General features: G+C 38.0%; 1 protein-coding gene and 1 long non-coding RNA gene across 5 annotated transcripts in view; one reads left to right on the top strand and one right to left on the bottom strand.

The window, feature by feature from the left end:
* The window catches only part of ITFG1 (integrin alpha FG-GAP repeat containing 1), a 358,049-nt gene that overhangs the window by 172,091 nt on the left and 171,400 nt on the right, over positions 1-14,558 (bottom strand). The window lies entirely within an intron of this gene.
* LOC147573490 (uncharacterized) overlaps positions 1-14,558 on the top strand; it is a 50,348-nt gene that overhangs the window by 26,147 nt on the left and 9,643 nt on the right. For all 3 annotated transcript variants that reach the window (XR_015244822.1, XR_015244821.1, XR_015244820.1), the window contains one exon: positions 5,352-5,455. This is a non-coding gene — a long non-coding RNA (uncharacterized LOC147573490). The remainder of the gene's footprint in view (positions 1-5,351; positions 5,456-14,558) is intronic.

Raw genomic sequence — 14,558 nt, 5'->3', positions numbered from 1 at the left:
TGTGGTATCATATCAGTAATATATCAGTGAATTAGTGGCAATAGGAAATTAATAAATATTTTGGTACCAGAAGGGGGATGGTGCTGTAACAAATATCTAAAGATGTGAAAGTGGCTTTAAAATTGGGTAATTGGTAGAGGCTGGAACGTGATAGAAAAAGCCTACGTTGCCTTGAACAGACGGCTGTTTGTTAAAGATTGGTAATGAAGGCTGAGAAGGATGTGAGAAACATAATCAAGAACATCTTTATCTTTTTACAGAATATCTAAATCATCATGAACAGATTATTGGCAGGAACATGGACATTAAAAGCTCTACTTACTGGTAAGGGCTCAGAAAGAGGTGAGGATCATACTATTGGGAGGGAAGCTTAGTTGTGTCTTACTATTATATGGAAAGCAGAATAGCAAGTGATGAATGTGGACATTTAACTGAGGAGATTTTGAAGAGTTTTGAAGGTAAAACTTGGCTCTACTGCTCATAGTAAGATGGGAGATGAAAGATAAAGTGAGGACAGAACGGTTAAACCCCAGAACTTGGTGATTTGGGAAATTTTCAGCCAATGCAGGTTGCAAAAGACACTTAAATTAAGATTCACTGTCAGGAAAGCATGCTTTAGAAAGAATGTCAAAAATGTGCCTGAGCAATATTTTGCTGGTATCTTGGAAGGATCAAAGATCAAAGCATTCAATCACAAATAGGGCTCTCTGCAGAGATCAGGTGTGTGACTTTTTTCTTTAGTCTTCTCAGAAGCCAAAAATGGGTGGGCTTGCACAAGAAAGATTTGTGGAGAAGTCTTTTGTCTAATGGAGAGAATCCCTTAGACACATGCAGGAGATGCACAGGGTTACTGAGAATGTTATACCAACAGAAACACTGTCAGGGGGGATGGAAAGGAAGAGCGAGAGGATTAAGTGAAAGAGGGGTGTCAGACTCTTAAAATCCTACAGCCAGGAAACAGGTCAATGAAATTACTCAGCCGCAAACATGTGGTACTCTTTGTGAAAACAAGGGATGACTCCAAGGATGAGCCCATGAACCCAGTGGATGGAGCTGAGGGCCATGGAGGATTGGTCCTAGGCCCTGAAACCTAGTAGTATGCTGGATTGGATTTTGTAGTTGCTTGAGACCAAACCATTCCTTTTCCCCTTTAGTTTTCTCCCTTAAAAAGGAGAAAAATTCCTTTAAAAAATGGGAATGTCTAAAATTATTATCCCATGATTGTCCTACCATTGTATTTTGGTAACAAATTATTTGTTTTCTAGTTTCACAGGTTCTCAGATGGAGAACAATTGTGCCCTAAGGTTCACTTACAGCGACAGCCTTACATGTATATAATTTATATGAGATTTGGGACTTTTGAGCTGAGACTTAGATGACATTCTGAACTTGATTTGATGCTGTAATGAATTGAGACTTTTGGGGATGTTGAAATGCAGTGAATATATTTTGCACACAGGATGAGGGTGAATATTTGGTAGGCCAGAGGGCAGATTGGTAGAATGAATAATGGCCCTCCAAAGAATACAACATTCTTTCCTTATAAAAGGGAAGGAGGAGGGAGGGAATGTGAGGAGACGATATAAAAATAGAAGTAGACCAGAAAGGAGAGAAGACATGATAGTTAAATGTGAGTTATCAACCTGACTGGGCCATGGGGTCCCCAGATACTTGGGTGAACATTATTCTTGCTGTGTCTGTAAGAATGTTTCTGGATGAGATTAACATTCAAATTGGTAGACTGCATAAAGTAGATTGCCATCTCTAATGTGTGTGGGCCTCATCCCATCAACTGAAGATCTGAATAAAAAAGGCTGAGTTAAAGGGAACTCCTCCTTGAGCTAAGACATTGGTCTTTTCTGGCCTTTGTATCTGGACTGAAACACTGGCTCCTCTTGGGTCTTGAGCATGCTGGAATTTGGAATGGAACTTATACAATCAACTTTCCTGGTATTCAGGCCTTCAGACTAAGACTGAGCTTGCTAACTGCTTATCTTGGGACTCGCTAGCCTCTATTATCATGTGAGCCAATTACTTTATGATAAATCTCTCTCTCTCACCATCTATCTATACATATCCTACTTGGTCCATTTCTCTGGAGAACACTAATACAAAGTTACTACACTGTTGGCTCTGACAATGGAGGAAGGGGCCATGAACCAAAGAATGTTGGCAGTCTTGAGAATTTGGAAAAGGCAAGGAACAGATTCTTCCCTACAGTTTCCAGAGAGAGCTAGCATTGCTAACACTCTGATGCTATCCCAGTGAAACTAATTTTAGATTTCTGACCTCTAGAATTATAATGGAATAAATGTTTTCATAAAATACTGTTTGTGGTAATACGCTAATACACAATACAGTGTCATTCTTGGTATCCTTCTACAATATTATGTCAGCCATGACTTGAAGCTTGGATAAATAAAATGTGTTATATTTATACTGTGGAATATCATTTGGCAGTAAAAAGAAAGAAGTACTGATACATGCTATAACATGGGTAAGCCCTGAAAACACCATGGTAAGTGAAAGAAACCAGAAAGAAACACATTGTGTGATTCCATTTATGTCAAATGCCCAGAATAGGCAAATCTATAGAGACGGAAAGTAGATTAGTAGTTGCCTATTGTTGCCTTGGGTTGGAGGTCTGGGGAGTGGTAATAGCTTACAGTTATATGGGTTTCTCTGTGGGGAAATAAATACTTTCTAAAACTGATTGTGGTGATGGACACAGAACTCTATGGATTTAGCTAAAGCTATCAAACTGTATACTTTAAATGGGTCAGTTTTATGGTATGTGTATTAATAAGGGTATGAAACAACTATACATCTATAAAAAATAAATGATAAAGTGGTACGAAAGTATCCTAACATCCTAGCAAAAACCTATAAATACGGAACCTATAAAATATACCACGTTTCTCTAGTCACAGTTGTATGCAACTTATTTAAGCAGACACTGTGTTCATTACATAGTAGATTTAGAAATAGTATTGTTTCCTCACACTCACAAATGTTTTAATGCTGATAGAAAAAACTCAATTTTAATTTTTCTGATATATTTTTCAGTTGCAATGTATAATATAGCCATCATGTAAACAGGTGACAGATGTTTTCATAATAATTTTTGTTACCTCTTTCATCTTCAACCACCAGTCAGATCATTTCAGAAGGAGGCAGGTAAACTATGCCCACCATCCCCACATCCACTCTAATTAGAATTATTCTTTGTGTTCCTTAGAGGCACAAGAGAAATAAATGTAGTATTTTTGTACATATCTTTGAAAAAAATTCATGTGCATGGCATAATCCATGGATATAACTCACATATGATAAAATTTTAAAGTGTATAAGTAAGTGGGGTTAATATATTCACTTAGGCGTGCAATCATCACCACTATCTAATTCCAAAATATTTCCATCACCCCAAAAAGAAACTCTATACCTATTTGCAGTCAGTCCCAATTCCTCTCTGCCCCTACCTCCTGATAACCACTAATCCTTTTTCTGTATCATAGATGTACCTATTCTGGAAATTTTAAATAAGTTGAATCATATATATGGGCCTCTGTGTTTGGCTTCATTAGCTTAGCATAATGTTTTCAAGATTCATCCATGTAGTAGTATCAGTACTTCTTTCAGTGGTATTTCATTATGGCTTTGATTTCTATTTTGCTAATGAAAAATGATGTCGAGCATGTTTTCATGTGTATTGGCTATTTGTAGATCTTTGTATAAGAGTCACAGTTTTTAAGATGAAAAGTTGAGTATTAACTTCTATCTGTTTTGATTTAGAGTGAAAATAAGTAACTTCTATTACGGACTAGTAATATTTCTAATTTCTTTTAGCTAAATATTTTATATGACTGACAAATGATAAATGACAAGAATATAGAGAATGGCTGAGTGATGTGACAGAGTATCAATTTGAGAACAATCTCATCTTTAAGTGATGCATACCTCGAACAAACTTTTCAAAGATCCCAGTTCAAATATTAACAGGTCTTGCTTTATTGGTTGACCAGAACCAGTCAGATTTTTTATTACCAGATTATAGTATTTGACAAGCTCAGAACTGCCCTCTCAACTCACTCCATTAGGTTATTTTTATGTGGATGAAAGGTACTGAGGAGGAAGCCAACCTTATGAATGTGACCATATCTAGTTTCTCCAAGTGACTTTTCACAATGAAAAACTGTGTCTCATTAAAAATGTAATGCTGTCATGCAGAATATTTGAAAAGAAGCATAAGAATAAATAAGATAAAAGGCAACCTCTATTAAAATATATTGGCTATTATTCTGTCCTTTACGAATCCTACTTGCCAGGAAGTTGTATTAAAATTTTACTATTAACAGGAATGCCTGGGTGGCTCAGTCGGTTAAGTGTCCAACTTTGGCTCAGGTCATGATCTCACGGTTTGTGGGTTTGAGCCCTGCGTTGGGCTCTGTGCTGAACTCTTGCTCAAGAGCCTGAAGCCTGCTTCAGATTCTGTGTCTCCTTCTCTCTCTGCCCCTCCCCTGCTTGTGCTCTCTCAAAAATAAATAAATGTAAATAAATACACACACACACACACACACACACACACACACACACACACACACACGTATAGGAATTTTACTATTAACAGAAGTGTTAGAGTCAAAATTTCTATTAGTTTTTTTTTATTAACAGAAACATTAGAGTCAAAACTTGTGTTCATATTTACAAGAGTAGAGAAATCTGAATTTTTCTTGTAAAAAGCCTGCATATCTCCCAAATATTTCAATTAATAGAAGTATTACCAAGGAATAGACCTCTTCTTTAGCCATGATCTATCTTATTTGGTTTTATTATTATTATTATTATTTTTTTAGCAATGTGAATGCCTAATATATAACTAAAGGAGATTATACCCCAATGTTCAAGACTGCAATCTCTAAATGTTATGAATTAAAGCACTGTAAATACTTGCTTAGAGTAGTAAAAAACTGTTACCAAGAAATTAAACATTAAAATAAAGATTTAACTTAATAAAGCATTTTGTAGTTTTCTTTTGCATACATATTATCTTGTTTATTTTTATTTATTTATTTTAAAAATTTTTTTTAACATTTATTTATTCTTGAGACAGAGAGAGACAGAGCATGAGCAGGGGAGGGGCAGAGAGAGAGGGAGACACAGAATCCGAAACAGGCTCCAGGCTCTGAGCTGTCAGCCCAGAGCCTGACGCGGGGCTCAAACTCAGGGACCGGAGATCATGACCTGAGCCGAAGTCGGACGCTTAACCGACCAAGCCACCCAGGCGCCCCACATATTATCTTGTTTAGACAACTTCTCTGTAACACAGCAGAAGTATTTGCTTCATTTCACAGATGAGGAAATGATGACCCAAAGTCCGGATGCTAAGATAAATGTTTTCATCACATCTAATTCTCATCCTGTGTGCCCTGCTGCTTTGCTGCCTGGTCTACATTTGGTATGTTTGCATATTGTGGATACTGAGGATGAAAAGTCTGAATCAAGCCTCCCCTCTGTAAAAAAAAAACAGCCCAGCTTTAAAAAATTCTATTTAGATTTAATTTAATGTCAAAGATACAAAGACAATGGGTAGCAGTGCTAATATATATTTTTGTTACATATTCTTTATGACTGTCCCTTTCTATTTGCTCATGAAGAAAATGAGAAAGGGTGATAGATTTACACAAAAAGGATCTTGCTACCATAGACTTTTTTTTTGTTTTAATTAATGTATAATAATACTGAAAACAGTGACCCACTGTAGCATTTAATCTATCAGCCTTGTGGAAAAAAGCCTGCATATGGAAGATCTGGAAAGACTTGGAAATTTTTAAGTTACTTTTTAAAGTCAATAGAAGAAACAATTCTACCTTTAGTTAAAACATTCAACTTGTGAGAGGTAATTTTGAGACTGCTGTTTTCTACATAAATATGCTGTCTTTTGAAAGATTCTAATCTGACTAAACCACTTAGATTTGAAAAAAAATATTACATTATATGCTTAGATTGATATGTTTTAACTTACATATTTTAAATTTCTAACACATAAATTTGGGTTTAGGAGTTGTTATCGTTCAAAATTAGCCATCAGTTCTTTGCCTGACAATATAAATCCCTGTGGGGTTTATAGATCAGAGGTTACTTAGCTGTTACAGGCCTTGTGGAACTAAAGTCAACATTCATGTTATTGACAGTCTAGTTAAAAACAAACAAACATATATACATACATATATATATATATTTAAAGGCTTATTTATTCGTTCATTTTGAGAGAGAGAGAGAGAGAGAGAGAGAAAGAGGGAGAGAGAAACTGCACGTGCAGTGGAGGAGAAGGAGAGGGAGAGAGAGAGTGAAAATCCCAGGCAGGCTCCGCCCTGTCAGCATGGAGACTGAGGTGGGGCTTGAACTCATGAACTGTGAGATCATGCCCTGAGCCGAAATCAAGAGTCGGACACTTCACCAACTGAGCCACCAAAGTGCCTGATGGTGCTTTAAACAGTCTAATTTAAATATAGGCTTCTTAGTAAGGTAAGCTTGAGAGGGAAGGGGGGATGGAGTGGTATTTCATACAATCCCCACAAGAAATTTGTAAGGGAGGTAAAACCATACTTATTTTATAGATTTGGAGATAGATAAGATAAATACCTTGCTGATGGAAACAGAACTCCTAAGTGGCACCACTAATATTTAAACTGGAATCCAAAGTCTATGATTTTGTCTTTCTCTTGTAAGCTGCATTTAGAATTAAACTTTTCTTTTAAGCTTATGTGATATATAATGTAGTGGAAGAAGTGTATATTTTATTTCTTCTTTTATTAATATATCTGACTGCAAGTACATACATAACAGAGAAGTCTGAATGTAAGACCTGTCTTATTCATGGACTAATAGGAGAGGCATTTTCCGTTCTGTCATCCTGAGAAATGGATTCCGTAGTGCCAGTTTCTACCGCCATGAGTCTAACTGATATAGCTGGTAAGAATTACAAAAATAGGAGATAAAAATCTTCCATGTTACTGCTCTTTTGAAGGACACTGTAACTGTTCCTTAGTGGTCATGAAACTGTGGCTACTTTTCTAGTAAGCAAGCTGATTTAAATGAAATAAAATGGATTTAAGTACATTATTCCTAGCACCTCCCGACCATTTATAAAAGTTAATTGTATATATGCTGATGATTCAATAGTTAGAAAGCTTAACTCACTCTATAACAGTATAATTTTATGCAAGAACAAAGTTAGCAATGTACTCATCAGTTATATTGAATTACTTATTGAATTTATCTTGGTAGTACTCCTGTGTAAATAATAAAATTTATCAACATAGTCTGTCTTGAAAGACTACTATATACATTCATACATTATTTACTACTCTTTGAAATTAATGATCCGTGTTGCCCTATTCATATAAAAAACTTATAAAAATGATGCTCCTTATCCACTGTCAGTCATACTTTATGAGTTATTTTCATAGTGGTGATTAATAATCTGTATTAATGAAAACTAAAATTCTGTCCCATTCATTTCTGTAATGAAGGTAGTGAATTGAGCCAGATATTTTTCTAGAACTCAGCACATGAAAATGTGAGGGGATGAGATGAACAACAAAAGATGGATCTAGAAGTTCGTGCATTTGTTCTAACAAATGCTTAAGAAAAAAATGAACACGCAAACAAGAAAGAGTCAAGAGATTCAAAGAAAAGATACAAGTCACAAAAAGAAATTTAACACGGAGACAAATCCAACATGGCGGATAAGCACAGGGAACTGAAGTTCCCAAGTACCTCAAACACAGCAGTGTTGAGGCCAAAAAGACGTTCAAGAGTCCGGGCTACAGAATGGCAAACACATCTCCAGGGGCCCACGGGGACAACCTGGCAGATCATAGGTGCATGATTCTGAATTGGGAGAGCTAAAACGGGCCGTGTAGGCATGGATGGGAAGGATCCCCTTCTGCGGAGAGACAACGGGAAGAGAATGAGAGGCTGGGGAAGCATAGGACTGTATCTGGACAAGAGAAAAACCATGAACCAGGATGGACAAAGATCCAATCTCTAACTGCCGGGCTTTCTCCACACTGGGGCCGGCTGCCCTGTTCATGCACCTGGAGAGGAAGGGAGCCAGCCCCAGGCTTGGTAAGTAGTTCAGAGTCGCAGTCTGAAGTGGGAAAAAACAAGCCCCTCCCTGGAGTGCTGTGGGAAGAAGGTATATAACTGTTCAAAGGACAAAGACTGCCTATGCCCGCCAGCCAGAGGCCATAACCCAGAGATGCGGAGTGGCACTTACCCAGAACTGGGGTACACAGAGTGGGACCCTTTAAGACACTGGTTTTTAAATCCCAGCTGAGCACCAGAGAGGCGAGTTGGGAGTCGGGGGAGCGGGACAAACCGTGCATGCCGCACTGTGAGGCGGCACAGGGCGGCTCTTCCCTAGAACCGGGGCGCATGGAGTGGGACTCTGTAAGACATGGAGGTTTAAATCCCAGCCAAGTGCCAGGGAGGCTGGGAGTCGGCGGGAGCAGGACCAATCACCTCGTTCGCACCTGCCACACTATGAGGACTTCCTGAACAGAGTGGTTTGGGACACCGGGTCCATGGAGGAGACTGAGGTGTCGCCATTTTTCTCCTTATCACCAAGGTGGGGCTTCATGGAACAGAGCAGGCCCACAGAGGAGGCGGGATCTGCTTACACCAAACCACGCCCCTCCACGCCTGGTAACTGCAGCAGGATTGACAGTGATGAACCAGATAAACCCTCCTCCAGACCAGCGCTGTCACCGGTTCCAAGGCACCCAGTGGTTTTGCACTGCCTGATTTAATTCTTGGACAATTCTTATTTTATATATTTATATTTATATTTATATTTTCTTCCTTTTCTCCTTATTTCTTCCCTCCTCTAGTCTAGTTATTCTGGTTGTTGGTTTGTTAAGGCAGACTTATTTAATTTATTCTGTTTATACCTGTTCTGTATCTCCTTCCTTATTTTCCTCTCCCTCTCTCTCTCTCTCTCTCTCTCTCTGTCTCTCGTACTCAGGATTAAGCCATATAGTTTCTCTGCCTGGTCAATTTTCTTTTCTTTTTCCCCCCCGCCCCTGTCATTTCTCTCTTTGTATGGGATAAGGCCTCTTCCATCAACAACGCCCCCACCCTGTTGTTTTGCTGCAGCTGGTGTGTTTTTGTTTTTGTTTTTTTTTTCTTTTCCAGGGCTACTTTAGCCAACAAATCAAAGCACACCTGGTGGAGGGTCCAAAACATCACTATGAGTAGGGAGACAAACCAACCAGAGTAACAACAACAGAGAGCAAGTAATACCTTCCAAAAAAACTACCTCCTGAAGGGCCTAGCCCTGGACAGCACATGACCCCTCTTTAATATAGTAGTGCTCACAGGTGCAGGACACATAACAAGCTTTCAAAACACATAAGGAACAGAAAACTAGCTAAAATGATGAAGCAGAAGAATTCTCAAAAGAAATTCCAGGAAAAAATGACAACTAAAGAATTGACCGAAACAGATATAAACTATATAACTGAACAAGAATTTAGAATAATAGTCATGAGATTAATCACTGGGCTTGAAAAAAGCATAGAAGACAGCAGATAATCTATTGCTGCAGAGATCAAGGGACTAAAAAATAGTCATGATGAATTAAAAAAATGCTGTAAATGAGTGCAAAATAAACTAGAGGTGGTGACAGCTAGGACTGAAGAGGCAGAGGAGAGTAAGTGAAATACAAGATAAAATCATGGAAAAAGATGAAGCTGAGAAAAAGTGAGAAAAAAAATTTTGATTACAAGGGGAGAAATAGAGAACTAAGTGATTCAATGAAACGTAATAATATCCATATCATAGGAGTTCCAGAAGAAGAAAGGGGTGGAGGATGTGCTTGAACAAATCATAGCTGAAAACTTCCCTGATCTAGGGAAGGAAACAGACCTTGAAATCCAGGAGGCACAGAGAACTCCCTTCAGATGTAACCTGAATCGGCACATCATAGTGAAACTGGCACATTACAAAGATAAAGAGAGAATTCTGAAAGCAGCTAGGAACAAATGGGCCTTAACCTACAAGAACAGACACATACGGGTAGTAGCAGACCTATCTACTGAAACTTGGCAGGCCAGAAGGGAGTGGCAGGAAATATTCAATGTGATGAACAGGAAAAATACACAGCCAAGAATCCTTTATCCAGCAAGCCTCTCATTCAGAATAGAAGGAGAGATAAAGGTTTTCCCAAACAAAAACTGAAGGAGTTCATCTCCACTAAACCAGCCCTACAAGAGATCCTAAGGGGGACTCTGTGAGTGGAATGTTGCAAAGACCACAAAGGACCACAGACATCACTATAAGCATGAAACCTACAGATAACACAATGACTCTAAATCCATGTCTTTCAATAATAACACTGAATGTAAATGGACTAAACGCTCCAATCAAAAGACACAGGGTACCAAAATGGATAAAAAAAACAAGACCTATCTATTTGTTGTCTACAAGGGACTCATTTTAGACCTGATGATACCTTCAGATTGAAAGTGAGGGGATGAAGAACCATCTATCATGCTAATGAAAGTCAAAAGAAAGCTGAAATAGCCATACTTATATCAGACAAACTAGATTTTAAACTAAAGGTTGTAACAAGAGACGAAGAAGGACATTATACCATAATTACGGGGTCTATCCATCAAGAAAAGCTCACAATTATAAATGTTTATGCACCTAATTCAGCAGCACCCAAATATATAAAACAATCACAAACATAAGCAATCTTATTGGTAAGAATGTGGTAACTGCAGGTGACTTTAATACTCCACTTACAACAATGGACAGATCATCTAGACAGACAACGAATAAAGAAACAGTGGCCCTGAATAATACAGTGGACCAGATGGACTTGACAGGTATATTCAGAACTTTTCATCCTAAAGCAGAATACACATTCTTCTCAAGTGCGCATGGAAAATTCTCCAAGATAGATCACATACTGGGTCACAAAACAGCCCTCAATAAATGTAAAAGAATTGAGATCATACCATGCACATTTTCAGATCATAATGCTATGAAACTTGAAATCAACCACAGGAAAAAGTCTGGAAAACCTCCAAACGCATAGAGTTTAAAGAACATCCTACTAAAGAATGAAAAGGTCAACCAGGCAATTAGAGGAGAAATAAAAAAATGTATGGAAACAAATGAAAATGAAAACACAACAGTCCAAACCCTTTGGGATGCAGCAAAAGCAGTCCTAAGAGGAAAATACATTGCAATTCAGGCCTATCTCAAGAAACAAGAAAAATCCCAAGTACAAAATCTAACAGCACAACTAAAGGAACTAAAAGTACAACAGCAAAAAAACTGCAAGGCCAGCAGAAGAGAAATAATAAGATCAGAGCAGAAATAAACAATATAGAATCCAAACAATACAAAACAAAACAAAACAAAAACAGAACAGATCAATGAAACTAAGAGCTGTTTTTTTTTTTTTTTTTAAGAAATAAACAAAATTGATGAACTCCTAGCCGACTTCTTAAAAAGAAAAGACAGAGGACCCAAATAGATAAGATCACGAATGAAATGGACTTATCACAACCAATCACTAAGACATATAAGCAATTATCAGAATACTATGAAAAATTATGTGCCAACAAGCTGGAAAATCTGGAAGAAATGGACAAATTCCTAGACACCCACACACTACCAAAACTTAAATGGGAAGAAATAGAAAATTTGAAGAGACCCATAACCACAGAAGAAATTGAATCAGTTATCAAAAATATCCCAACAAATAAGAGTCCTGGGTCAGATGGCTTCCCAGGGTAATTCTACCAGACACTTAAAGCAGAGTTAATACCTATCCTTCTCAAGCTGTTCCAAAAAATAGAAATGGAAGGAAAACTACTGGACTCATCCTATGAAACCAGCATTACCTTGGTTCCCAAACCAGACAGAGACCCACAAAAAAGGAGAATTACAGGCCAATATCCCTGATGAACATGGATGTAATAATTCTTAACAAGATACTAGGCAAATCAAATTGAACAGCATATAAAAAGAATTATTCACTATGATCAAGTCGGATTCATTCCTGGGCTGCAGGGCTGGTTCAATATTCACAAATCCATCGGTGTGATACAACACATTACTAAAAGAAAGGATAAGGACCATATGATCCTGTCAACAGATGCAGAAAAAGCATCTGACAAAACAGAGCATCATTTCTTAATAAAAGCCCTCAAGAATGCTAGGATAGAAGGAACATACCTAAACACCATAAAAGCCATATATGAAAAGTCCACAGTTAATATCATCTTCAATGGGGAAAAACTGAGAGCTTTCCCCCTGAGATCAGGAACATGACAGGGAGGTCCACTCTCACCACTGTTATTTAACATAGTGTTGGAAGTCCTAGCATCAGCAATCAGAGAACAAAATGAAATAAAAGGTATCAAAATTGGCAAAGAAGAAGTAAAACTTTCACTTTTTGCAGATGACATGATACTCCTGGAAAACCCATAAGACTCCACCAAAAGGCTGCTAGAACTACTACCTGAATTCAGCAACGTCACAGGGTACAAAATCAATGTACAGAAATTGGCTGCATTTTTATACACCAAAAAAATGAGGCAACAGAAAGAGAAATCAAGAAACTGATCCCAGGGCGGCGAGGTGGCTGTCGGTTGAGGTCATGATTTCACAGCTCGTGGGTTTGAGCCCCACATCGGGCTCTGTGCTGACAGCTCAGAGTCTGAAGCCTGCTTCAGATTCTGTGTTTCCCTCTCTCTCTGCAACTCCCCTGCTCACACTCTGTGTCTCTCTCTCTCAAAAATAAATAAACATTAAAAAAAATTAAAAAAAAAAGAAACTGATTCCATTTACAATTGTACCAAGAAGTATAAAATACCTAGCAATAAACCTAACCAAAGATATAAAAGATGTATATGTTGAAAAGTATAGAAAACTTATGAAGGAAATTGAAGACGAAACAAAGAAATGGAAAAAAACATTCTATGCTTATGGGTTGGAAGAATAAATATTGTTAAAATGTCAATACTACCCAAAGCAATCTACACATTAAATGCAATCCCAATCAAAATTGTCCCAAAGATAGAACAAAAAATCCTAAAATTTGTATGGAACCACAAAAGTCCCTAAATAGCCAAAGTAATATTGAAAAAGAAAACCAAAGCGGGAGGCATCACAATCCCAGACTTTTGCCTCTACTACAAAGGCTAATCACCAAGACCATACAGTACTGGCACGAAAACAGACACAGAGATCAATGGAACAGCATAAAGAACACAGAAATGGACCCACAAATGTATGGCCAACTAATTTTTGATAAAGCAGGAAAGAGCATCCAATGGAAAAAAGTCTCTTTAGCAAATGGTGCTGAGACAACTGGACAGCAACATGCTGAAAAATGAAGCTAGACCCCTTTTTTATACCATACACAAAAAATAAACTCAAACTGGAGGAAAGACCTAAATGTGAGACAGGAAACCACAAAAACCCTAGAGGAGAAAGCAGGGAACAATCTCTTTGACCTCAGCTGCAGCAATTTCTTGCTCGACACATCTCCAAAGGCAAGGGAATTAAAAGCAAAAATGAACTATTGGGACCTCATCAAGATAAAAACCTTCTGCACTGCAAAGGAAACAATCAACAAAACTAAAAGGCAACCAACAGAATGGGAAAAGGTATTTGCAAATGTCCTATCGGATAAAGGATTAGTATCCAAAATCTAGAAAGAACTCACCAACTCCACACCCGAAAAACGAATAATCCAGTGAAGAAATGGGAAGAAGACATGAAAAGAAACTTTTCCAAAGAAGACATCCGGATGGCCAACAGACACATGAATGATGCTCAACGTCACTCATCATCAAGAAAATACAAATCAAAACCAAATCAAAACTGAGATACCACCTCACACTGGTCAAAGTGGTGAAAATTAACAACTGAGGAAACAACAGATGCTGGCGTGGATGTGGAGAAACGGGAACCCTCTTGCACTTTTGGTGGGAATGCAAACTGGTACAGCTGCTCTAGAGAACAGTGTGGAGGTTCCTCAAAAAATTAAAAATAGAACTACTCTAGACCAAGCCATAGCACTACTAGCAATTTATGCAAAGGATACAGGAGTGCTGATTCACAGAGGCACATGTACCCCAGTGTTTACAGCAGCACTTTCAACAATAGCCAAATTGAAAGAGCCCAAATGTCTATCAACTGATGAATGGATAAAGATGTGGTTTATATATACAATGGAATACTACTTGGCAATGAGAAAGAATGAAATACTGACATTTGCAGCAACTTGGAGGGAACTGGAAGGTATTATGCTAATTGAAATAAATCAGGCAGAAAAAGACAGATATGTCTTCACTCATATGGATCTTGAGAAACTTAACAGAAGATTATGGGGGAATGGTAGGGGAAAAATAGTTACAGAGAGGGAGGGAGGCAAACCATAAGAGACACTTAAATAAAGAGAACAAACTGAGGGTGGATGTGGGGATTGGGGAGAGGGCAAAATGGGTTTTGGACATTGAGGAGGGCACTTT

The sequence above is a fragment of the Puma concolor genome, chromosome E2, assembly GCF_028749965.1.
Source record: "Puma concolor isolate L17-30 chromosome E2, mPumCon1.1.hap2, whole genome shotgun sequence".
NCBI lineage: Eukaryota > Metazoa > Chordata > Mammalia > Carnivora > Felidae > Puma > Puma concolor.
Note: the sequence above shows the minus strand (reverse complement) of the source record. Positions and strands in the feature narration are given on the sequence as shown.